This window comes from Podarcis gaigeae, assembly GCF_964106915.1.
Source record: "Podarcis gaigeae genome assembly, chromosome: 15".
NCBI lineage: Eukaryota > Metazoa > Chordata > Lepidosauria > Squamata > Lacertidae > Podarcis > Podarcis gaigeae.
Window position 1 is genome coordinate 36,323,201 of NC_139692.1, and position 23,948 is coordinate 36,347,148.

Genomic DNA, 23,948 nt, shown 5'->3' on the forward strand with positions numbered 1-23,948 from the left:
ACCTGGAAATGGGGCAGCAATTAGCAGAGGGAATGTTTGATCACGCCTACATTTTGTGAATGCCAGTAAGTTCTATTTGTGAACTCCATGTAAAAGAACATCAGCAGGGACAGGAAGCAGGACATTTCAACTGGTGGCTCTGGTGAATCTCTCCCTGCTTGCCTTCTGGAGATAATACATTTGGGTTTAAGAAAGCTTTTAAGAAAGCCCTTTACAACCTATGGAAAGGCCTCGGGAACATATAGATATTGCTGGACCAAAATACATGCCCTAAAAATGTTCCTTGCTCTCTTTGCAAGGAAGTTGCTTTTTTCGTTTAGCATGTGAGTCCCAGAGAATCAACATTTTCTTGTAAAACCGAACAGGGAGGGGGAGATCTGAAGAATTTAAAATGTCACTTGGAGCATCCGAAATTGCCCTGTAGAAGAATTTGTTCACAAGTCAACCTTTATAAGCGCATGAACATGGATTTCTCTTACTCCTGGGAAATCAAGAGCGATGCTAACTCTTCGCGATGTGGTAAAGCAAGCAGTAGCCTGGAGATAAATACCACAAATAGGATGGATGCATTTTGCACATAAACAAGCTGAGCTGGAATAAGGAAAACAAATTACAGGTCATTCCAGGCAGCTTCATATTGAAGACATCCTGTTTTGGGTAAGCAGGACTCATTAACTCGGAGCACTGAGCTGAGGCTCTAAAAGGGGCTGGCAGGTAGATTAGCGTCTGAAACTGAATGAAGTTTTGCTTGTTTGTTTGTTTACCATTGCATTTCTAAGCCATCTTTCCTCCAAGGAGTTCAAGTTAGTATACATGGTTCTCCCCTGCTCTCCATTTTACCCTCGCAACATCCCTGTGAGGCAGGATAAGGTCCTGAGCACCCCTCAACCAAGGAAGGATTACAGCAGTTCCTAAGGTGCCCAAGATACACACACACACACACACACACACACACACACACACAAACACACATTTCTAGAGTCTGGGCAGCTGCTCCCAGGTCTGTGCCCCATGGAGGGGTTGCGTGGCGAGTTCCCGCCTCCCCCTTGGAAATAAAGACACAGGACACCAGCATTTTAGGTTAATGGGCAAGAATTGGCCACAACTTTATTGGTTACAGGAATTGAGCGGTATTGGCTTAGGCATTGGTCCTCTTGACTATCCGGCTTCAGCCTGATTGCTTGAAGACCGGGAAGGGTTAACCGCCAGTAGGGGGAGTCCTGCTGATGCACATCAACTAGGAGCTCCCCCGGGGTCACCACTCGGGGGGGTGCCTTAGGCTTCGGACAGGGCAACGCCCTCCGGAATACTTTACCGGACTACCCTTCAGTATGGGGGAAGGTGATGGCACTTTCTCCCCCCCCCATCTACATAACAATACCCCTACCAATGCCTAACCGCCAATGCTGAGGAAGTTGTGATGATTTGCTACAAGGTAGGCAAAAAACCAAATGGCTGGAGCCAATTTGCCAAGTGGAAAAAAATCCTACCAGGCCCCTTGACGGCGACCGACCGAAGTCCATAGCAATGTAAGAGAGCCAAACCTAAAGGGTGGGAAGGGTGGGAAACTGGAGCAGCTGGAGTGAAGAAAGAGGAAAAGCCTCGGCCGCACCGGCCCTAAATAGCATGGGCCACGCCTCCCAGGCCAGCTGATTGGCTGGCAAGGGAGATGATGCGGCCAAGGATTCCTCCAGTTTCGCGGGGGCTGCCCCCGCGCACGTGGGGAGGGTGTGAAGCCTGCAACCCCACCTCCTCTCAAGCTCGGAAGTGGCTTTGAGGCAACAGTGGAATCACCACACCCCACTCCCAGGTTATGTACCCTCATTTGATGGGGTGCATGCATGCAACCTGAGGTTTCTGCTACACTGAAGTCATAACTGCTCTTCCCTCTTCAAGCACCTCCTGGTTCTAGAAAACAGCAGGGCAGATGATGGCAAGGATTCAACTGGCCTGAACAGCCTCTCTCTCCACCTCTGACAGATCTTGTGCACCCACCTCCATCTCTGACTGCTCTGACCTTTCCTCTTCATCCCACCCTGGCTCCCGCATTGTAAGCAGCACCAAACACCCCATACATTGCTGCCCCTGCTCTCCTGAGTCAATCCCCTGCCCACCTGCCCCCACCACACACTTGTCAGAGCCCTGCCAGTCCTGACAGTTAGGCTGAGAGATGGTGACTGACCCAAGAACACTCACTGAGCTTCATGGCTGAGCACAGATTTGAACTTTGATGCCAAGGTTAAGGGTAGCCAATTTCTGTGGGATTGCATAAAACTTAGGGAACAAGCTGTGCTATCATAATGATTAAGGTTTTAAATGATAATTTTAGGTTATATGTTAGTGGCCAAGTTTTAATTTATATATATTTTTAACTGTTGCTATATCTGTATTGTCCCTGTTATACCTAATTGCAAATTCAAATGTATGACTTCCTTGATATTGTATGAGGGCTGGAACTGGTCTGTGGACCGAAATAATAAAATTCATTCACTTTGATGTCACGGACTGGCTGGCTGTAGAGCTGGGGAACCTCCAAGGGAACCCCCAGAGGAAGAAGGGTCAGGGCCAGGGGATTGGTGCTGGGATGATGATGCGTGGACAGAGGGAGAAGAGGAAGCTGACTGGGAGAAGGAGGCGCCAGAAGCTGAAGAGGTAACAGGTTTTAGTGAGCAGGAAGAGACTGTGGCAGAGAGCAGTCCAGACTCGGAGGCAGGAAAAGAGGGGTGTCAGGAGACAGAGATGAGGCAGGCTGCTGAAGAAGCCATGGAGTCTCCCCCTTCTGTTGGAACCAACCCCCTCTCCCCTGGTCCCCCAGAACGCTCAAGGAAATGAAGAGAGTGGAGCAATGAGAGGCAAGATGACAAGCCTTAGACTCTTGGGGAAGGAGCCTTAGAGAGTGGTGGGAAGGTGGGAACCTTCATTCCTTGCAACTGCTTCATTGGGGCAAGACCTACTAAGAAGCGTTGCTGTGACCACTCACCGTGAGCTGTTTTCTTTCTTTATTGTTTCATTGCTGACCTATGCCTGACTCCAGCTCCTGACATTTGGTCTCCAAGGTCCTAGCCTAACACTCCAACTGCTATGCCACACTACTTCTCATCTTGTAAGGTCCACTGAAATCACTAGGACATCCCTCTAGGAAATGGGCATGGAACGATGAGATTCCTCCTCTTCGTGTATACAGATGGTACTGCATCTTGCGGGTTGCCGCATTAAGCTGTGAGCAATCAGAGTGCTCCTACCTTTTATTCAGAAGTCCTGTTTCCAAGTTAACAAGTCAGGCCTGCACACACTCCTTAGGGAACAGGCTCCGATTCACTCAGTGGGATTTACTTCTGAGTAATCACACCACTGGGCTATGCACTTTTATTTTGGTGACTCCAGTCCTTTCCAAATGTGCATCTTTTGGCTGCCTGATCTTTTCACTAAGCCCTTGGGATCGGTCCCCGCCCCATGCACTACAGAACCACAATTTCAGTCCATCTTATCCACACGTCCCCATCCCCAGATTAGAACCCAGCCAAGCAATGCACCCCTTTCCCTTCAAGGGGACCTTCACACCTCACTCAAATTCAGACCCACATCTAGTTCCCCCAGGCAATAAACACAAGCATTGAATCAGCAGTACCATTCCGTGCATCTGCACAAATCCATGTAACAGATGTGCAGAGGCTTGGGAGGGGAACTTATTTTAGATAAGCCAAATAATCTTTTCAATTATCTTTGACTGAAAATATTGTATTTTCTTTTCCGGCATTCAAGAGCATTTGGGCATAAAGCACTCGCCTAATTATCATTATCTCCTCTATTATGTGTTCTGAAATAGTTTGTCAAATATGCTACTATTTTGTTATTTGGGAAGGTTTCCAAAAGCACTTTCCAGCTGCTATATATCTTTGTTACTGGGTAATGGTTGTGGCGGAGGAGTTGGAGTTAATCCATCAGGAAGCAAAACAACCAAACCAAACAAAAAAAGGAAGCAGGGGATTCATGTTGCAAGCTTCCTTTGGGGCCCAGAAGGCTCCAGGGTTCAAGGTGCCTGGGGGCAAGAAGCCCACCCCTCTCTGCTTCGTCCATCCTGCTAATCAATTGTCAGTTTGTTTGTAGCAGCTGGAAACAATCTACAGTAATCATGGTACTAGAGAACCATCTTGCGAGAGGTGAGTTCATGACTGAGAAGGGACCTCAGGGGCCCTGCTGGATCAGGCCCAAGGCCCGTCTAGTCCAGTATCCTGTTCTCACAGTGGCCAAACAGATGCCAGGGAAACCTGCAAACAGGGCCAGAGTGTAACACTCCTCTCCCTTCCTGTGATTCCCAGCTACTGCATAGCTGTCAACTTTTCCCTTTTCTTGCAAGGAATCCTATTCGGAAAATGGGAATTTCCCTTAAAAAAAGGAAACCGTTGACAGCTATGAGTTACTGGTATTTAGAAGGCAAACTGCCCCTGACAAATATCTTCTTGAAATTCTCCACTCTTATTTGTATGAGGAGAGGGATCATGTCACCAGAGGGAGAGGAGGAAATCTCCAACTGGTTCTTAGAGGTGGGTCTTGCCATTATCAGTGGCAATAGCATAGTTCTGTTCTGCTCTTTTTGCCTAAGGGTGTGCATTCATTCATGATGTGTGTGTTTGCTGCCTCTGTGAGTGGCAAGAGCACCAACTGTGATGGCAACCTCAGAAATGTTATTGTGGGGGGTAGCTCCAGAGAAATTTTGACTTGGATCTAACCTATAATTATTTTAAGCAGGAAGCATGTTACACAGTGATGTGAGTTGCAGCCAGGGGTGAATGGATTTCCCCCCATTGTGTTTGTTTATATTATTTTATTTTATTTCCTCTGGTGTGCTCTTCCATGAATTCTTCTTCTCCTAGGTTCAGGTTCAACTAGGACAATTTCGAAAAGTGCAGTTCCAGATGTGGAGCACCTGCAGCTGGATTTGGATTTTGTTCCAAGCATTCCTTCAGGTATTACACACACACACACACACACACACACACACACACACACTATTGTTCAATATTGTTCTCCATATGCCCATGGAAAGACAGGAAAGAGTGGAGGGAACTGAAGCCTGTAGCAATGCTCTCAACATGTTTTGGATGCTATAAATAAAGCAATAAAGAATTCCTAAATTGTTGATTCCACAATGCCAGTTGATTTGGAAATCTGCCAGATCTGTGGAGAGCTTCAGAGGAGGACAATTCTGGAAGCCTCCATGCTTCATCTTCTTCTGTGCCCATAATAAGAGAAGTTGGGGACATCCAATGAAGTTGAAGGTTGGAAAGTTCATGAATGACAAAGTAAAGTCCTTCATCACACACAGCACAGACTTGAACCATGGAACTTGCTCCCCCAGAGGCAGTGACAGCCACCAATATTCAGCTTCCACTGTCAGAGTCAGTATACTTCTGAATGCCCGTTGATGGAAACCATGGAAGGGGAGAAAGCTCTTATGCTCAGGTCTTGCTTTCAGGCTTCCCAGAGGCATAAGGCACTTTGAGAACAGGATGCTGAACTAGCAAGACTCCACTTATGTTCTTATGCTTATTCCTAGGGATCATGGGAGAGGCATGAAAGCCGTTCAGAGGAGCTCATGCTTCTCTTCATTCTGGAGAGCAAGGCAGTTGTCCTCTGAGTACTGATGTACCCGCAGATGTTGCTAAAGCCCCGAGCATCACAAACGCAGTCCCCATATCGCACAATACTCCATCACAGCAATTGCATTAGAATTACCCTTGTTTTCAACGACTGCAGCAAGGCAAGAGTGCAGATGCCTCACAGAGGTCATTCACGCAATATTGCATGACCTTGATGAATGGCTAATTTGATAAGAATTCAATTTAAAATTCCATTTGCTCCAACAAACCAGCATTTTACTGCTGTTCAATTCCCCCCCTCCTCCTATAAGGAAAGCAATCTTCAGAAGGAAGATGTTTTCTGAAACCTTGAAGGTGGTGGGGGGGGGGAGAGGGACTGAGGAAACTGCCTTTATTTTCAAAGGCGCCACATATCAGTTTATTTTAAATGTAAATTTATTTTAAGAGTGTTTCCACACCCTTCAATACACACACGTCCACATGAAGTAAATCTCTTAAGCTGTCTGAGATGAAACAGTGCTTGATAAGAAAATACATTCATTGGGCTATTTCTGGAAAGTAATTTATCTGCCATCTTTGTTTCCTGTGGGTGTTCTGTATGTAGGGGTCCCCTTTGGGCCTGGTCTGGAGTCTCGAACTGTTTCTGGATCCAAGTACCAGATCACAGGCTATATTTAGGGGTGGCGATGTGTGTTAAACCACAGAGCCTAGGACTTGCCTGATAGGACTTGCCTATCAGAAGGTCAGCGGTTCGAATCCCCGCGACGGGGTGAGCTCCCGTTGCTCAGTCCCTGCTCCTGCCAACCTAGCAGTTTGAAAGCATGTCAAAGTGCAAGTAGATAAATAGGTACCACTCTGGCAGGAAGGTAAACGGCGTTTCCGTGTGCTGCTCTGGTTCGCCAGAAGCAGCTTAGTCATGCTGGCCACATGACCCAGATGCTGTACGCCGGCTCCCTCGGCCAATAAAGCGAGATGAGCGTCGCAACCCCAGAGTCAGTCACAACTGGACCTAATAGTCAGGGGACCCTTTACCTTTTACCTTTACCTAGATCCACTTACCTGAAAGCAAGTCTTACTGAATTCCGTGGATCATATGCAATGCTAATCCTTCTCGGAGTTGGCCCAGTGAAATTGACAGAAATGATTAACTTAGGCTGATTACTTTCAGTGTGTCTACTCTGAGTAGGGAGTAGCTTTACAGTCAGGTATAGAGGTGCACTGTATTAATTTAATTTAAAAGCCAATCCATTGTTTTCAGTGCCTTACTTATTGAAAACCACTTACCTGAAACAAACATGGCTTGTTCTAAACCGATAAAAGCAGAGATGTATTGACAACAGACCTCTCATTGGTGTGCTCGTTGACCTAATTAAGAGAATTCAGCAGCTGCGGCTAATTTATTTATTTCTTAAAAGGGTCAAGTGGTTGTTGGTTAGGGGTTTTTTTTGGGGGGGAAGATGGCAACTCTTAAAAGCTTTTCGTTTTCAAATGTATGATGTTCCTAAGCTAAGCCCTTTTTTCAGCTGTATCAAATCTAAATAAATAGGAGAAGATGATCTGTATTAATAGTTCTGAATGTAGATCGAGATAATGATGTTCTTGGGGAGGGGGGTGATTGCCTTGATTACAGGCTGTGCTGCGGGGAGGCGGAAAATTGATGGATAGAAAATTTATATATCAACCATGAGACATTGGCAGAGGTTTGAAGCACTATTTTTAAAAATTGTATCTTCTGAGAGATTTGCAGTTCAAATGTCAGTAATTTTTCATGAAGGCAATTTAAAATAAATAAATTGCAAACTGAGGCAGAAATGTGGAGAAGTGAATTTAAGATTGGAGAAATTGCAGGGAGTTGGACTAGATCAGGCATTGGACTACAACTCCCATCATCCCTAGCTAACAGGACCAGTGGTCAGGGAAGATGGGGATTGTAGTCCCAAACCATCTGAAGGGCCAAGTTTGGGGATGCCTGGACTAGATGGTCCTTTGGATCCCTCCTGACTCTACAATTGTAGGGCTCTATGAAATAAGACAGAGACAGTAGCTGAATCCTGGCCCAGAGCTGTACAATATAGGCAGGCAGACCTAATCACTGACCTCCAGGATGACTGAATAAATTGGACCCCATCCCTGCCTAGTTTGGCTTGGAGGGTCACCTTAAATTGTCTAGCTATTGGAATACAACAATGCACTCCATGTGGGGCTTCTTTTGTGCTGGATCTAGAAACTGCAGTAGGTGCAGAATGCTGCAGCATTCACAAGAGGGAGATCCTGTCGTCATATACTGCTTTGCTGAGAAATTTGGGCTGGGTGCTGAGTGGCCTAGTTCGCAGACCCTCCAGGGCTCCCTATTTTCCATGGACAGCCCCAGATTTGGTCCTGGAATGTCCTGCTTTTCCTTAGGTAAAGGTAAAGGGATCCCTGACCATTAAGTCCAGTCATGGCCAGCTCTGGGGTTGCGGCGCTCATCTCGCTTTATTGGCCAGGGGAGCTGGTGTACAGCTTCCGTGTCATGTGGCCAGCATGACTAAGCCACTTCTGGCGAACCAGAGCAACACACGGAAACGCCGTTTACCTTCCCGCCAAGTGGTACCTATTTATCTACTTGCACTTTGACGTGCTTTCGAACTGCTAGGTTGGCAGGAGCAGGGACCGAGCAACAGGAGCTTACCCTGTTGTATACCACCGACCTTCTGATCAGCAAGTCCTAGGCTCTGTGGTTTAACCCACAGCGCCACCTGCGTCCCTGCTTTTCCTTAGGACGCCCCTATTTTCATCAGAGAAATGTTGGAGGGTTATGCGACCCCTGAGCCAAGGAGATGAGAACTATACATCTGAAGGCAGCCCTGTATAGGGGAGATTTTTTTTAACGTGGGGAAGATAATTCATGATGTGGAGAACGTATGTAGACAGAAGTTTGCTAGAATACTAAAATTGGGGACATCCAGTGAAAATTCAGGGCAGAGAAAAGGAAGGTGTTGGTTTTTTTTTCAAGTTGTGGAATTCACTCCCACAAGAAGTGGCCAACTTGGGTGGCTTTAGAAGAGGATAAGACAAATTCCTGAAAGATAAGCCTGTCAATGGCTACTAGCTACAAGAGAGGCAGTATGCCTCTTAATACCAGTTGCTGAGAATCACAAATGGGGAGCACTGTTGCACTCAGTTCCTGCTTCCATTGGGACATCTGGTTGGCTGCTGTGAGAACAGGATGCTGGACTAGATGGACCTTTTGCCTAAATCCTGCAAGGCTCTTCTTAAGTCCCCCCCCCCTTGTTTGTTTTCTGAATCTCACAAAGGAACTGCTTTCCGCATGCTTGCTTCCACTCATGGATTGAGTACAAAGTGTCAGCCTTCCTGCTGCCCAGATGTTTCCCCAACCTCACAAATGCTGACTTGAGTGCTGTTTTGGAGGCTGAAATCTCCTTGCTTGAATCCCGGGATGATTCATTCAGGTAAACAACAGACTGCATCACAGTTGTGCATTTTGAGATTGGAAAGGAAGAAGAAACAGGTCTGAGTTCTCCCTGCCCTGCTGCAAGGTCCCAGCTGCTTGCCGTCCAAATAATGACCAAAGAAGTGAAAGATCAACATGACATGGGGAAAGGGCTCTTGTGCTCATGTTCAGCTCCTTGGTTTCCTACAGGTATCTGGATGGCCACTGGATGCTGGACTAGATGGGTCTTCAACCTGGTCCAGCAAGCTATTCTTATGTTCTTACATTTTTATTTACAGTGAATTTTGAACTGTCATTTTGGTCCCAGGCAGGTGTGTTGTTGTCAGTTGCATTTTACACCAGAGTGACTCACAGGATCCATCTGACATTGCTCTGCTGATGCTTATAGTTGCTAAGAAAAATGAGGTGGGAAGAGCTCAACCCACTAGGGATGTTGGAGGAATCCTTTGAAAATGGACTGTTAATCAGATTTCCTTCTGCCTGCCCATCTGATCCCCACTGCTGTTACAAAGACTCTCGCACCTTTGTTCTCCACAGCAAACCTTATATGTTAATTGATATGTGACTGCTTTGCAATACACTTTTTTTAAACATATCCATTCATGTACACAGGTGCTGCTTTCTTTTCTTACTTCTAAGTGTTGTTTGTTGCCAAAGGCAGACTATATGCACTAAGGCTGCACTCCTATCCATATCTCTGCAGAAATAAATCTCATGGAATTCGGTGAGGCTCACTCACTCGTATGTTTAATCTGTTTCCTGTTGTGACTTTTCAGATCCAATGGACTGCATTGCTCGTTGTTGTTCTTTCCACATGAAAACAGAACACAGGCTTGTGCGAAATAAACCTATTGCAGCAAAATGGAAAATGGTAGGAGAGGTCCAGCCACACAGGAGGAACCTTCCAAGGTGTGTGGTGTTTTTTTCCCCCCAGAGTTCAGAACTTCAGAGCTAAAGCTGGTCCTTGCCCCAGAGGTATGACTTGAAAGCACACAGTGCAACAATCTCGCAGAAGCTATGCAGATCTGGTTCAGCTAAGTGCATGGATGGAAAACCACGTGGGACCCCCTTGAACTCTAAAGAGGAAAAAGAAAAAACAGGATGCAAGTAAATTTACATTCAAAATCTCAATCTCTCTCTATCTCTATCTCTATCTCTATCTCTCTCTGTGTGTATGTGTATCTTGAAGGAGCCTGACTTAGAGTGGGAGTCATCCAGGAACAGAGATGATGGAAAATGTCTCTCCAAATCTCCTTCAGTGAACAGATAGTTGTAGAACACTGGAAATCTAAGGAGGCTCTAGGTAACAGCAGGACTGGGGAATTTCTGACCCTCTAGATGTTGCCACTGGCCATAACTCGCATACCCATTGGCCAGGAATAATGGTTGTTGTAGTCCAACAACATCTGGAGGACCACAGGGCCCCCATCTCTGAAGAACAGAATCCTGGAAACAGAACATGAAACTTGGGCTGAATAATTAAATCATTGAATGCTATACACACGAACACCTAGATAAGCGTAACAAAATCCGGATGTTTTATAATGCAAAAGTCCTTATTTATTTATTTCCCTAACTTCATCAACTTTCCATACAAAGCAGCACACGAAATTTTAACACAAAATAAAGCAAGCAATATGTGTGCAATTACAACAGATAAGTACTAAAAAAATCAGCAGCGGCTGAAATACAGTGATAACAGCCCAAACTGATCTGAAACTAATTTTTAGTCAAATCTGGAGAAAGCAGGAACCTTCAGCTGGCACTTAAAAGATTGTAATGTAGGTGCTGGGGAACTATGTCATTCCAAAGTCGAGGCACCTTGACCCCAAAGACCTTGTCACTTGTAGCTTAAGCTTCCCACCAGACATCGGAAAATAGAAGAATCATCGACAGATCATCAACTGTCGACAGGTTTGTGTGGGCTAAGGAGGTTCTGAGCTTAAGCAAATTGTGATCTTGAATTGAACCCCCCAGCCAAAGAAACAGAAAGCCAGAGAAGATCTTTCAACATGGTGAAGTACATTTCTTATGGTATATCCTGGTAAACAACCTGGCCACTGTTTTGAAACAGCTGTCAGTTACCAACACTTTCTGTAGGCAACGCCAAAATCTAGCATTAGAGCCATTGAGATAACTCATCAGCTGTGATTTGGATCATGCCTACTGCATGTTTTGAAGAGCAAATGGATCTTACATTTTGGCATGTCCCTGAGAAGAAGATGCCCTTATGAAGAGTGTTTTTGCTCAGACAATGAGCTCCTGATTGAAGCTCTTGTTGGGAGTCATCTAACGGCATTCTGCATGAGATCTGCAACCGAATTAGTGTGCACCATCTGAAGAAGAAGGAGACTCACCAGAGTATTTCAGAAAATTGACTGAAAATTGACCCTAAATGCATTTACCTGAAAGTCATCCCACAGAATACAGTGAACTTCTTAGTAGATGTAAACTCTGCCTGTTTGGGTTCTATAAAGCTTAGTTGGAAGAAAAGTGTGCAACGGTTAAAAGTGAACCATTTTTATTTAGTTGGAACCACAGAACAATGCAGCAATTGCCCATAGAGAGCTAATAAATGCATCAATAAGTTGTTTGAAACATGAGCAATGCAAGTAATAGTTCCACTGAACCAAAGAAGGAAACTCAGCCCAGCAGTTGCTTCTGTGCAAAGAACTTGAGTCCCAGAGCACATCAAGAAACAACAGCAAATGGAAACCTTATAAATTCAACATGAAGGACATCACTCTGGAATAACAAAACAAAAAGCCCAGAGTTGGCTTTACTTAATCTTTACCTAGGGGACAATATAAATCTGCATTTTAAGGATCTTATTGACGAGCTTTTATTAGCACCTAGACTAGTATTAGCTAGATATTGGAAATCCTTAGAAGGTGTGACAATGACCACATGGCATAAAAATGCCTGGCAATTAGCCCTGTTAGAAAATATTATCCACTAAACTAAAAATAGTAAGGAGAATGAAACAAAAAGTCACTTTTTGGGTGGGTTGGCTGACCTCACATCTTCAGAAAGGGTGGGAGTGTGGGTTTTGTTCTAATACTGTTTCTTGCTATTTTGTAATGTAAGAAAATAATAACATATTTTTTTCAAAGAAATGGAAGGATAAATTCAGCATGAAGGACATAGTTCTGGAATAACGGAACATTCATGGCAAATAATATCAAACTTACCAAAAATATGATTTTTCCATTCCTGCCTTATTATTATTAATCACCTTCCATATATGTGCCTCAAGGTGATGTACACCAGCATAATAAAACAGCACAGAAAACAAGAGCGAATGACCTTTAAAAACAATGCGAAGCAGAGCCCCCTGGTAAGAGACCTAGTTATCCAGTTGCGAGAGCTCATCAGGAGAAAAATGTCTTCCATTGTTTCCTGAAAAGTGCAGGCAGTCGGTGCCTTTCGTATCTCGACAGGAACGCTACTCCACAAAATGGGCTGACAAATTGAAAGCCCTGCTCCAAGTTACTATGGAGCAGGTCTCTGATATATTTTGGAACTTGCAGAAGAAATTGCCCTGCAGACCGCAGTGACCTCTAAGGAAGAAGGTGGCCTCTAAGCAGCATGGTCCTGAGTTGTATAGAGCCTTATAGATTACCTTAAACCTGGCCTGGTAGCAGATTGGCAGCATATTAGCCATGCTTTGTGTTGTGAGTTGGGAGGGGTAGGCCGCATGCTTTAGTCCTTTCTAATATTAATAATAATTTCATTATTTATACCCCACCAATCTGGCTGGGTTTAAAAATTCCTGGATCCTGCAATGGTTAAAACCTAATGGAGGATCCCATTGTTGAAACAGTCAGGCCAGCTTCTTGGTAAACTGAAGTGTAGGTGGGTTCCCACAAAGCAAGACGTAGTGATAACAGCAAGAACATTTATTGAACTAACAGAACTGGACAACAGGAGCAAAGCAACTGTTTATATACATTTCTGAAGGCCTGGGCCACTCCCACTCCCAACATGATTGGCTGTCTAAACTTCCAAGCTGCGAATCATAACTCAGAGTTTAAGGGCCAATGGCAGAGGCCCAAATTCTGAAATGTTCTGTGATTGGATATCTTGTATTGAATCAGAACACAGGGGCTCAGAATCCTTAGTCTAAATTCAAGCTCAGGCAAACACAGACCACTGAATACTTAACAGTAATGTCTCCCTAAGTATAGATTATTAAGGAAAGGAAGATTAAGGAAAGTATAGATTATTAAGCAAAGGAAGTGGCTCTGGCCCAGAGAGCAAATGGTGGGCCCAGGGCTTTTTTTCAGTTCCATCACCTCTCAGATGGGAGCCATTGTGTGGACAGGCAGAGTTCCCAGATCCCAAGCGGTCCCCCCGTCATGTGGAATAATGACTCAAGACAATGTGCTATGGGATTAAATTGGCCACAACTTTATTAAATTTCAAATGTGGGTAGACATTGTCTCAGGCATTGAGCGTTCTCCCTCCCCAGTCCCCAGCCGGGGACCGAGGGAGCATCAGGGTTATCCAGTGTTTGTGTGGGGGATGGGCCGGCTCTGGAGAACATATGTTCAAGCAGAGATAGCTGCCCCCGTCACGCCGCCACCGCAGGGGATAGCAATGACGACCTTTCAGCGTACGGTCAAAGCCTCCCTTCAGAAACCCCTTTAACGGGGAACCCTGGTATCGGCGCTGCAAAGAGGAAGATGGACAAAAGGATTCCGCCCAAGGCCTGATACCACCAAAGTTGTGACGTTTTGCTACGGGAAAGGTGAAACCTGCCAATGCAGGGAAATTCCTTTCCGGCCCTTTAACAGCGACCTTAACGTAGCAGCGCCCGCATACCTGTAAAGAAAAGTTAACCTGCAAAACCTATGAAGAAAAGTTAACCTGCAAAATAATGCATTAACTGAGGGTGGGTAGGGTGGGAGAAGCTCTGGAGCCAAGTGAAGATTCCCAGGTAAGGTAAAGGTAAAGGTACCCCTGCCCGTACGGGCCAGTCTTGACAGACTCTGGGGTTGTGCGCCCATCTCACTTAAGAGGCCAGGGGCCAGCGCTGTCCGAAGACACTTCCGGGTCACGTGGCCAGCGTGACATCGCTGCTCTGGCGAGCCAGAGCTGCACACGGAAACACCGTTTACCTTCCCGCCAGTAAGCGGTCCCTATTTATCTACTTGCACCCGGGGGTGCTTTCGAACTGCTAGGTTGGCAGGCGCTGGGACCGAGCAACGGGAGCGCACCCCGCAGCAGGGATTCGAACCACCGACCTTTCGATCGGCAAGTCCTAGGCGCTGAGGCTTTAACCCACAGCGCCACCCGCGTCCCTCCCAGGTAAGACCCACCCTCTATTCTGTGGGCAGGCAATCCCTTCCCTATCTGGCCTGATCTCCTTGGCAACGCTTCCCCCAGGTGGGATTGGACAGCTGACTGAGGTAGGGGGAGACCTCCAGGTATCCCACCTGAGGGAAGGCCAAGCCAAGCCTATGCTGATGGAGCCTCTCCAGATCCAGGGGCTGCACGCGTCCACGCAAAGGGCGCCCCCCAATTTTATGCGGGGAGCGGTCATTGCCATAATAAGAGGACAAGGGAAGCATTAACTTATAGTGAGTTCCAGCAACTCTTTTTCTAGAAAAATAGCAGTGGGTGGGCCACCCCTACCTCTACCTCAGTGCTTGTTAGAAGGACAGGGGCTGGAGTTTTGGTGTGTAAGCTAGAAGTTAGGAGCAGGAAGCAGGTTGGGCAGCTGAGAGACAGAGTCATGCCTGATTTCTGCCGAAATCCAAGGCTGCAGCTATGGGAGAAGTAAGACCCTCTTGGGGTGTTAATGCTGTGAGCCCCTCCATTGTAGGCTCAGGTTGTATATATGTGAAAATAAACCATATATCCTAAAGACACCACAGTTCTCCACTGTCACTCATTCTGAGGAAACCAAACGCTAGATAAGAGCAGACCCTACAAGTATGCCTGTTTTCCAGGGACTGTCCCAGATTTACAGAAGCTGTCCCGGTTTCTGATTTGATTCCAGAATGTCCCACTTTCAATCAATCAATCTTTATTGCGGTCAAAGACCAGACAGCAAAATTAACAACAGCAACATACACTTCAAATGTCCCGCTTTTCCTTGGGACATCCCTATTTTCATCGGAGAAATGTTGGAGGCTATGGAGTTATGTGACCCCCGAGCCAAGGAGATAAGTAACCAGACAACCTTCAAAAGACATCTGAAGGGTGTACCTGTATAGGGAAGTTTTTAAATGTTTTATTATGTTACATGTGAGTGTGTGTGTGTGTGTGTGTGTGTGTGTTGTTGTTGTTGTTGTTCTTGTTGTTCTTGTTGTTGTTGGAAGCTGCACAGAGTGGCTGGGGCAACGCAATCAGATAGGATGTTGTTGTTGCTGTTTTTGTTGTTGTTGAATAGGACTCCCTATTTTCATCAGAGAAATGTTGAAGAGTATGTATGCATATGGATCACCTAGAAGCTCCAACAGTTCAGAGTTTGGGTGTCTTTCTGATCTAAGGGCCTGTCAACCAATGATCCAAGTAGCCCAGTGAGACTTTATCACTGAGAGTGGCTGGGTGTGAAGCTCATAGGGCAAAATGGCCCTCAACTCTTATGGCCAGGGTCTTTTAAAGGCCTCAGCCCCCTGTGGAGTCCAGTTCCATGAGATGTGGTGAGAGCACCGCTGTGAGATGAAGAAGCCCCGCTGTGAGATGAAGAAGAAGAAGAGGAAGAAGAGGAATAGTTTGGATTTGATATCCTGCTTTATCACTACCCGAAGGATTCTCAAAGCGGCTTACATTCTCCTTTCCCTTCCTCCCCTACAACAAACACTCTGTGTGGTGAGTGGGGCTGAGAGGCTTCAGAGAAGTGTGACTAGCCCAAGGTCACCCAGCAGCTGCATGGGGAAGAGCGGGGACGCGAACCCGGTTCACCAGATTACGAGTCCACTGCTCTTAACCACTACACCACACTGGCTCCTGAGCCCCTGCAGACCCAAGCAAAGTCACTCACAAGGAGACATGCACCAGACCTGACTAAAAAAAGGAGAAAAAATTCAACAGGAATCTTTGGAAACCCACTTGTTTTGTGGTGTACAGGGGTAGGAGGTGGATGAGGCTCATTACCATCACCAGAGATGGAGAGCTAAAGGATTTTCAAAGCAAGGAAGAAAAACCTGTCATGGATACAGAGTCCTAGCAAGGCCATGAAGAGCACTTCTATGTATCTGACAGCGGCCTTGCTATCAAGAATGCTTGTGAAGGACTTGCTGGAGAGTACCAGCTTGTTTATCAGCAAAATGAATCCTGCGTGCTTCAATTCTTCGTTAACATACCTGTTTCAGGTTCAGGATGCACACATTTCTGGGTCTACATTACACTCGGAATTGTCATCATTTGGCTGCTGTGTTGCATAATCTATTAAAAAAAACAAAGAGAAGAAAACTCCATTTAACCTTGCTGCTTAGCAAATGGACCTCTGCTTCCTGGGTCATCAGAGGTGCAAGAAAAGTGGAAGAGGCTCATCCAGCAGAGAAAATGGAGACTCTCTTATACCTGGGAATAAAAACTTCACAATGTGTGACTGCAGAGCAGAAGCTGCAGGATCTTGACCTCTCTGTGTCTTAGAAGTATTGATTGTTGGTTTTTTGTATCTTTAGTACAGTATAGATCTTATTGTGATTTATGTGGGAACTGTTCAGTTTGGTTGAGTATTTGCTTAATGTCTACTTTTGTTATGGTGTAGTTATATATTTTTTCATATTGTAAGCTGCCTTCATCATAGTTTGAACTGTGGAAAGGTGGCATACAAATAAAATTATGTATGTATATATTTATGTATACAAAGACTTGAATAAAAAAGGAGACTGATCTCAGAAACGAGAACCACAAGAAAGTGGATTGTTTGACGCCAGAGAGTGAGTCAATTTTATTAGCATCCTGAACATGGTAGTCTTTAATCTCTAAGCCCTGAATCCACTTTAAATATGTCAACATTACAATGTCAAACTCCACTATTAAATAATTTTTGTCGTAAGCCATGAATCATAAGTCATGATTCATCAATGTAGGTGACAATGCTGAACTTGAAAAGCTCTTAAAGGTAATCCAGTGTTCCAATTTAAGGTAGTTATGTTGATACTTTGGGTGTTCTGCCTGAAAGTTACGATAGCCGATGAAACAAAATCAAACCATCGAGGATAAGGTCTTCAGGATCAAGCTTAATTTCCTTTCTGTTTGAGAATATTGCAATAAATTACTTATTTAACAGAGAGCTGAGAACATCACACAGTGGCATTTCAGATATTTCTCCCTTGATCATTTAATACCATTTTCTCTCAGCTTCCTTTTTTATCATTACGCTGTAGGCAGAATTTTAATTATAATATTTATGCAAATGATGTTTGTATAATCATATTTGAAAAGAGTGTGTGGATCGGATTTTCCAACCAATTTATCTAAATGCAAGCTTTAAACTTTCCCTTAATCACTGTCAGGAACACTCGCCTTCCCAATTCGTCATTGCAGGCACTTCCCATTAAAAACAGAGCGCTAAGCCTCACTACTACTACTCTTGGACCAGACAAGGACAAGCTGGATTTTCAGCAGATGGGTTTAACAACTTTACAGTGAATTGAAATATCCTTCAACTGGAGTGAACTGCTGCTGTTATTCCCCTTCACCTTCCTTTGAGAACCAAGCCAGATTCATAGAGATAAAAGGGATCTCAAATTGCAGGGAATCCACTGGTAGACCATTCCTGATACGTGGCCATCAAGTCTCTGCTCAAAAACTTCTCATGTAGAATAGCTCACCACATGCCAAGCAAACTGTTCCACTGTAGAACAGCTTGTAATATTGGGGTGTTATTTCCTTGGACTTAGTCAAATTCCTCTTTCTCATAAGTTGATTTTTTGCCCATTTCTCTGGAGCAGAGAAAATGAATTTGTATAATAGACCTTCAAATGTTGTTGTTTAGTCGTTTAGTCGTGTCCGACTCTTCGTGACCCCATGGACCAGAGCACGCCAGGCATTTCTGTCTTCCACTGCCTCCCACAGTTTGGTCAAACTCATGCTGGTAGCTTCGAGAACACTATCCAACCATCTCGTCCTCTGTCGTCCCCTTCTCCTTGTGCCCTCCATCTTTCCCAACATCAGGGTCTTTTCCAGGGAGTCTTCTCTTCTCGTGAGGTGGCCAAAGTATTGGAGTCTCAGATTCAGGATCTGTCCTTCCAGTGAGCACTCAGGGCTGATTTTCTTAAGAATGGACAGGTTTGTTCTTCTTGCAGTCCATGGGACTCTCAAGAGTCTCCTCCAGCACCATAATTCAAAAGCATCAATTCTTCAGCGATCAGCTTTCTTTATGGTCCAGCTTTCACTTCCATACATCACTACTGGGAAAACCATAGCTTTTACTATACGGACCTTTGTTGGCAAGGTGATGTCTCTACTTTTTAAGAATTTCAAATATCCTCTCTTAATTAGGGCTCTGCATGTACACACACATGCACACACCAGTCTAGGACATGATCAGGCACTCAGTATTGGCCCTGACCTGAGAACCAGCTGATGAGCAGAGAATGCAATCCTGCCAGGATCTGCCCTTTATAACATTTTCTGCCTTCCTCTGAACATTCTCCAGAATGGACAGGGCTTCCTTAGAGAAAAAAGATTCCATCACTGTGGTCATAGGGGCCAACTCCTAGGGGTCGAGCGACCTTTACCCCCCCCCAATAAAATATTTGAGGAGGCTGCCCCCCAAAGTTGATGGGCATTGCCATGCAAAAGATGTCTGTGCACCACATCATGTGATCTATTGTGCAGGGTAGGGCTTACTTGCCCCCCCCTTATTTTATTTAAGTTGGCACCACCGACATTGGTTGATGCACTGACCAACCTTTTTTTAAGCTATTCAAAGGAAATGTTAAGACATCTACAATCAGAGTCTGAATCCTTTATCTGGTGAGAGCCAGAAAACAGTATAGACAACACTGAACTAGATAGACCAGGGGTAGGCAACCTAAGGCCCAGGGGCCGGATCAGGCCCAATCACCTTCTAAATCTGGCCTGCAGACAGTCTGGGAATCAGCATGTTTTTACATGAGTAGAATGTGTCCTTTTATTTAAAATGCATCTCTGGGTTATTTGTGGGGCATAGGAATTCTTTCATATATTTTTTTTCAAAATATAGTCGGGCCCACCACATGGTCTGAAGGAAGGTGGACCGCGGCTGAAAAAGGTTGCTGACCCCTAAGATAGACCAATGGCCTAACTCAGTATCAAGCAACTTCCTGAGTTCCTGTTCCCACCACAGTCAGTTCCATGGACCACCAGAATGAAGCTCACCAAACACTGGGAATCCATGGACCACACTGGGATAGAGTATTCTTGGGGAGGACATACTTGGCTGGCGCTCTGGACAGGAGCACATCATGCTGTAATATTTTGTGGCAGAGCCCACCTATGCTCAGCTAAAGGGGGAAATGTCCATATCTGCTAGGGCGGGGGGGGGGGGGAAATCTCACGAGGAGTGGCAGGTGTTGCATTTGCCACTCCAGCTGCGCTGTCCCACATTGTTGTCTCTCAACCGGGACAATCCCCCTGGGTGAAAAGTCATTGGCGTGTCCCAATTGGCAGCATAAATAAAACCATGATGAGATTTCCCTGATTGCCTATTAAAGCCCCACAGTGCTAGGCATCGTGCGCCCCCTCATAAAGGAAGCTTCATAAAGGAGGGCAGGAACAGGCGACATTTTAATGCCATTAGAGAAATTGGCCTCTCCAACACCTTTTAACATGATTAACAGTTATGGGGTCTTAGGAGGGGGCTTTTTCTTCCTTTTTTTTTTAAGTGGCAGTTAAAAGAGAACATTACGGTGCCATTTAGACAGAGTTATAGCAACCAGAAAGCACAGAGAAGTTCCACCATGTGGGCTAGGCAAATATCTGTTGAAAGTGGAATCATGGAATTATGGGTGCCTTTGACATTGTAAGTTGCCTTTGGTTGTACTTCCTGGCAAATGTGGCCTTTAGGAGTAGGGATGGAGAAGAAATTTGCATTTATAGGTGAGCCTACTTTGTGAAACAATATGCAAACTGAAACACCGCTATGCTTCAAAATCCACACCTTTTGCTGTGAAATTTTTATTTTATTTTATTATTCATTAAATTTATATACCACCCTTCACCCAAGGATCACAGAGGGGGTTACAGTCTGTTGCCATCTATCCGTCTCGAGAGATAATGGAGTGTGCAAAGTCAAACCACTGCTTTAGCAGCACTGAAGATATCCTGCAAAGCAGAGGAGACTTAGGGTCTGGTGAGGGTAGCTGAAGGGTCTCAAACTCTTACTGAGTTATGGACTTCCCCTGCATGCGAAGACAGACTCTGGTGGTTTCAGCAGACGAGTCCAATAGTGGGTCCAACGGTCATGAAAGTGGTTTCTGCACTTGCTGTAGAAGCAAGTGAGGGGCAGATGGGGCTCATCAACCTGATCCTCTTTTTACAGCGTGGAAACTCCAAAATGCATAACAAACAAAAAAAACCTACCCACCATTTAAAAAGGCCATCGATAGTTTAATTAGACAAAGGTCTGGGAGAAGAGACAGTCTCCCTCTAGAAACAATGGGAAATAAACATCTGAAATCATAGAACTGTAGATTGGAAAGGACCCTAAGGGCAGGAGTCATAGCTAAAGAATCCTAGGCCACCCAACAACTGTTTAAACATCTCCAAGGAAGGAGCATTTGCAACCTTCCAAGGGAGCCTGTTCTACTATCTAACAACTCTCAATAGTGTGAAGAGCTAAAATAAGCAGCACACAGCTTCCCTCAGATGATCCATTAATTCAGCACTCATCCTGATTTGCTTGCACAAAGCTTACATGATAGTTAGACCAGGGGTTGGCAAGGCTTACTAGGCATGGGCCAGATCACTCCCGTGGAGATCCTCCGTGGGCCAGACTGGTGCAGTGCATTGTGATGCCGGAAATTGCGTCTGCGCATGTCCAGACGCCCAAAATCACACCTGCACAGAAGCGATTTTTGACATCTGGGCATGCGCAGAAGCGATTTCCCACGCCGTGGACATGCACAGACGTGATTTCTGGCATCTGGGCATGTGCAGAAGCAATTTCCGGAGCCGTTTTAAGAGAGTCCCCACACCGTGCTGTGCCGGTTTAGCGCAGCGCATGGGGACTCGCCAAGCAGACAGCTTGGTTCGGGGGCGGCTCATGAGCCAGTAAAGCAACCCTCATGGGCCGCTTCTGGCCCATGGGCCAGAATACATCAGAACTTTGGATTTGTACCACAACAAATTCACTTTTTAATGGCTTTTTTGCTGTTTGGAAAGTGATGGGGAAATGAGCTGAAAACTGTGAGACGAATGAATGCAAGGCAGAGACTGGACATTTGCTCCTATTCATTTATGCGGAGCTTATACAACACTGAGAATTTACCCTTCTCATTAATCATTCATTCGTCTCACAGTTTTCAGCACATTTTCCCATCACTTTCCAAACAGCAAAAAAATAAAAGCCATTAAAAAGTGAATTTGTTGTGCTAGAGCAACAAGAGCACCTTATTGGTACAAATCTAAAGTTCTGATGTATGCTTGCATCCCTCCTCACAGTCTGGAGGCACCCACCTTATTAAATACAGAGGTTCCTCATTGGCAAGGCAGGTGCACTCTGCACATGCCCATGCATTTTACTTCTGAGGTCCTGAGTTGTAAATTAATTTCTTTATACTGCAGTGCATTAACTTCTTTTCCATGTCTAGTCCCATGCACAGTCCCATCAACCACTTTGCGACACCCCAAGCCATTCAGCAAAATGACTCCAGCCAGCCCCAGCCCAGCTTGCTTATTGTTGAGAATTTGTAGAACCTGCTCCATTTAGCCAAAGCATTGCTTCATTAGCATGCATCCCAGGTACTGTGGAAAAGGTGAGGAAGAGAGGGTTGGGGGGGGGGAAGGTAATCAGTGTGCCACAAGAAGAATACACTTGTTAATAAGGCAGAGATAGAAGAAGAGAAATGGCAATGCAATAACCCCTGTCAATTTGTCTCCAAGCGCAGCCTTCCAGCAATCCATATCTAACTGGAATACAAGTACCAGCCAGCCATAATTAGCCTTTTAGCAATCCAGCCATCACACTGCAACCAGTGCACTACTGCGTTAAGACAATGAAACACGTCTTCAGTCAATGTCTGTATCCAGATTTGGAGTCTGTGTTCCCCAGCCCAGGCACCTCGAGGTCACTCGCTGGATAAATCAGCCAGCGTAATGTTCCTTCTCTGTTGGCCAAGCAAAGTAAAAAAAGGGCAAACGTCTTACATTTAGACCAAACCTGGCCAGCTCAGGAGCTTCATGTGGACTGTTAGTTGCTGGGACTGATGCTGTGCAATTGTAATTTACAGCTTATTTTGATACTTGGTGGTGTTTTTCAAGTGGGAGGGGTTGCTCAGTTCAGAAATGCATCTGACTCTTATAAGCTGGGATAATTCGTTTTCTAAATCAGGTTTTCTAATTCAGCAACTGTGCAGACGACAGAGACCTTTGAAATGTTCTCATGGGAACCTGCACCCTCAAATTAGTGAGTCGCCAGATTAAGAGTTTTTGCCCAGATTAAGACTTTTGCCCGACTCAGTTTTACTCCAAGTGGATCCATTGAAATTAATGGACCCTAGTCAGCCATACCCAATATTTTATATAGTTCTACTTTGAGTAGGAAAAGCATTGGATATCTAACCTTTTGTGCCTGCAAAACCTTCTAAATGACCTGCAAACGCAATCCCAAGTGGAGAGTCTCAGTAGGATCAAGATAACCTCCCCACACATAAACAAACACATTTTCCTTTATTATGATTAAATATGTTGCATACTGAGCAACTCAGTTATTATGTAGCATCCTCCCTCCCTCTTCCTCTCTGGGAGTTTTTGTCTCAGCTTTGATGAATTGAGCTAGGCAACTCCTCTGACTAAGATGGATGGGAGTCTTAAATGATATCAACTGAACCAAGTGGCTGATTTGTGTATGCCCCCATTCAGGATTAAACTAATAAGATGTTCATTTATGGCTCTATTACTGAGATGTGTAAGCACCAGCAGCAAGGGGGGGCTGGTCAGGTGTGTGTGTTTGTGTGTGTGTATTTGTAGAATTGTAAGGGACCCCAATGGTCACCTAGTACAAATACCTGCAGTGCTGGAATCCATAGAAGCCAACTCATAGGGGCTGTGGTCCCTTTGACCCCCCCTCCCAATAAAATATTTGAGGGCGCCCCCCCCCCCAATTTGATGGCCATTGCCATTCAAATGCTGTATGTGCACTGCATCTTGTAATTGATTATGTGGAGTGCGGCTTACCTGCCCCCCCTCATATGGGAGCGGGGGGCGCTGTGGTCTAAACTACTGAGCACCTTGGGCTTGCCAATCGGAAGGTCGGCAGTCGAAATCCCCACGATGGGGTGAGTTCCTGTTGCTCTGTCCCAACTCCTGCCAACCTGGCAGTTCGAAAGCATGCCAGTGCAAGTAGATAAATAGGTACCACTGCAGCAGGAAGGTACGCTCTGGTTTCTGTCACAGTGTTCTGTTGCGCCTGAAGCGGCTTAGTCATGCTGGCCACATGACCCAGAAAGCTGTCTGTGGACAAACGCCAGCTCCCTCAGCATGAAAAGTGAGATGGCCGCCGCAACCCCATAGTCGCCTTTGACTGGACTTAACCATCCAGGGGTCCTTTACCTTTACCTTTTTTACTTGCCCCCTCATATTTTATTCAAGTTGGCATCCTTGTTTGCATCACAACTAAGGAATCCCTGACAGATGACCGTCCAACTTTTGTTTTTAAAAACCCAGTGAAGGAGGTAGTCTTCCGCCAAACAACTCTTACTGTCAGAAAGTCCACTACGTAGAAGGTCCAT

The 23,948-nt window shown here is 45.3% G+C and overlaps 1 long non-coding RNA gene across 1 annotated transcript in view; it reads right to left on the minus strand.

Annotated features, from left to right (window-relative positions):
- The window catches only part of LOC310832748, a 53,227-nt gene that overhangs the window by 4,490 nt on the left and 24,789 nt on the right, over nt 1-23,948 (minus strand). The window contains exon 2 of the long non-coding RNA XR_014558401.1: nt 16,368-16,449. This is a non-coding gene — a long non-coding RNA (uncharacterized lncRNA). The remainder of the gene's footprint in view (nt 1-16,367; nt 16,450-23,948) is intronic.